The sequence below is a fragment of the Pollachius pollachius genome (assembly GCF_949987615.1).
Source record: "Pollachius pollachius genome assembly, chromosome: 14".
In the NCBI taxonomy this organism is placed as follows: Eukaryota; Metazoa; Chordata; class Actinopteri; order Gadiformes; family Gadidae; genus Pollachius; species Pollachius pollachius.
This window is the reverse complement of record NC_136947.1, coordinates 20317146-20320321: the sequence shown is the minus strand read 5'-3', so window position 1 is coordinate 20320321 and position 3176 is coordinate 20317146. Positions and strand designations below refer to the sequence as shown.

At 38.8% G+C, this 3176-nt stretch overlaps 1 long non-coding RNA gene across 1 annotated transcript; it reads left to right on the top strand.

Annotated features, from left to right (window-relative positions):
- The first annotated feature begins 480 nt into the window (after positions 1–480).
- Positions 481–2507, top strand: LOC307085834. Its single transcript, XR_013812382.1, has 5 exons — positions 481–604; positions 1384–1512; positions 1629–1822; positions 2119–2266; positions 2369–2507. It is a non-coding gene; the product is annotated as an uncharacterized lncRNA (long non-coding RNA).
- Positions 2508–3176: the final 669 nt, after the last annotated feature.

The following is a 3176-nucleotide window of genomic DNA, read 5'->3' as shown; positions in this document are numbered from 1 at the left end:
GGTAATGTTTGTTGGTCCGTGTACTTTGCGGCCAATGGATTTTCGTTTTGAAATGAGAAAACCAAAATCGGGAAACGAGCTGTTTCCCGATTACCATATAGAGATAGGAAAACAAAAATCCGAAAATGACCCATTTTCCGAATTTTGTTTTGATAATAGAAAACGGAAAACGGTAAAACGACCAGTTATCTGATTTTCTTTGATGTGCTTATACATGGACATCGGGAATTAAAATACTGCGTGGAAATCTTCTTTCTCAATTTTGCGAAGATTTTTGTGTTGTGACCCGGAAGCTATCAGTAGTTGGCGGTGTATTTAATTTGGAACCAAGCTATCAGTAGTTGGCGGTGTATTTAATTTGGAGCCAGACATCCTTGAGACGCACCTCAAAATGGCATTGCACGAATATGCAGGTTTTATTTCAGAACACCGAAATAATGGAATGTCCTGTGGGGATATCGCCACTGCGTTATGCACCCAGTTTGGAACTACACGGGGGTTTTCCGAGAGGAATGTGCGGAGGTGGTGTGCTGAGCAGGGGCTTGTCAGGGACTTCTGCCCTGATAGTCAACTTGAAGTTGAAGTCGCTGAAGGTATTCTCGAGGTAGGTTTTTTTTTATCATCCACCTTTCACGATTACCGCTTTTGTTAAACATACAAAGGAATGCTACTCTTACATAAAAAGCTGACCACAGTTATATGCAAAGTCGGGCATCTGACTGGTGCTAATGCAATTTTTGGATTTAATTCATAAACACGTTGGTTGTTAATCAACAGAAAATATTTCTGTATTTTTAAAAAATGCACGTCTTAATCACATTATTATCAAATGTAACATTTAGTATAAAATTTACATTTAAACTAAGATGATTTATTATTTATAATTAAATATATATATTTAAGCAATATAGTAGGCTGCGAGTGGGGTAGGTAAGGGATATTCCCACGGGTGGTGTTTGGCCGTAGGTAACAGCAGGTAACAATATCCCTTACCTACCCCACTCGCACGAGTACTATATTGCTTTTATAAAACAATTTTATATTCAACCAATTAACATTTCAACACGAAGTTATGATTTAAAAAATGTTAATTTCACCATTGTTTCTCCGCAACAAAAAATAGTTCCAGTCAACGTCTTGGTTTGGAATTACAAGAACTAACAGTTATCATCAACGCGCTTTAGAATGTTTCATCGCAGAGTGATTTATTATTAGCTGTGAAAGTCCGAGTTGGGATGTCCTGGGATATTCCAACTCATGGAACGTCTCTCGTCCAATCAGAAACAGCTTAATAACTCGATAGAACCCAATTGTTTTATAATATGTATATATATTATATATGCTAAACATCATACCTACCCCCCCCCCCCCCCCCCCCCCCAGACTGGATCGTCTTTTGGTCGAAAAATGATGACTGGATATCTATCCGCAAAAGGGGTTAAAGCTTCTGAAGGCAGAGTGGGCAATGTGTTGAGAAGTATTCATCAACCCTACCACATTGCAAGACAGCAGGTAAGGTCAAATAGCATTGTGTTTTCTACATTTCAATAGAACATACGTGTTGAGATTCTAATCATACGAATGAAAGATTATTGAGTTTTTATTATAATGTAATTCTTATATTTTAGGGTGCCCGGAATCTGAACCCCATACCCTACAATGCAGAATACATGGGTCACAAGCTGCATGTAGATCAGAATGAGAAGCTTGTTATGTTTGGAGTGACTCATGTTATGGCTATCGATGGTTTCAGCAAGAAGGTGGTCGGTCACTCCACCATGCCAATAAAGAACAACATCGTGATTTATGAGGAAGTGTACCGGTAAATTAACTTCACAGACTTTGTAAGGTGGAACCCAAAGTTGTCTCCTTAGGAGGACCCAGACTTGAACAAGTACATTAAAAAAGGTTAAAACCTAGATTTGTAATATGGAAATAATTAATTTGGAAAAAACAAAAAACTTTGTACTCCAGTTTCTTAGTTCATTTTCCAGTTTTACTATTATTGATATCATTCCATTTTTGACAAAAAAAATGTAATTGTCACTTTAGCTGGCCATGGCTAAGAGACTGATGCTGTTTATGTATATTTTATGTTTGTCGGTGATTTATCTTCAGGCCTGCTGTTCTTTCCTATGGACTATGGGACCAGGTCAGAGTTGACTGTGGGAAAGAATTCTATCTGGCTTTATTCATCCAGGAAAAACTGGCAGAACATCGACACAATACTCAAAGGCAGCCCTACCTTCAGACACCTTCTACAAGGGTACAATAAATGTGTTGTTAAAAATGAATCCTGGTTTCTTGCCATTGAGGCGTATTTCTATTGAGGGCAGGCAGACTGACACTATCATTATAACCTGCACAGAACCATGTGATAGAGAGAATGTGGTCGGAGGTGAATGCTCGAGTCAACTACCCTTTGAAGACAGCTCTGGTACAGCTGGTGGACCAGGAGGAACTGGACATGGAGGACAACACATCCAGGTATTGTGTGTCAAACCTGACATGCTTGCTGGCTAGGATTGGCATCACAAATGTCGTACAGGCATGGAATGCACACAGGATCCCAGGTATGATTAATTTCATTTTACTGGCTGTATTACAGGCATAACTTGCTAATAAAGCAGTGTAAATTAATTTTGATGTTCTATTGTAGAGTTCAATCTGAAATGGATTCACAAATGTGTAGCTCAAATTGCAACACTGCAAATCCAGTACTTACTGTAGAGGGGCAGATTCAATTAGTAAAACATGTTATTAGTTAGAATCAAGTTTTTTGGACGTTGACCATGTTCTTGCTATTTTAGATGACTTCTACAGGTTTGGAGTTGAATGTAAATGAATACATGCTCAAAGCACAGACATTCATCTTTAATTTGAGGGCATTTACATTGGGTGAATTTTGTAGGAATGACCCCCATCTGAATGAAGCTTAGTCATTATTGTCAACTCCAATATGCTGTGAAAGACAACTAAAATTACAAGTCAAAACATCATTGGCAAAATGATTACCTCCCCACAAGTGTAACCCCTTTAATCTCACTACTCACTTTACTGTCTTGCAGGAAGGGGAATACCAAACGAACTGGCTAAAGAAGGGTGTCCTGCAAAACTTTCTGAGGACCTTCTGCCAGTCGGTGCAGTTGCAGCTGACCTGTATCAGCAGGAAATGG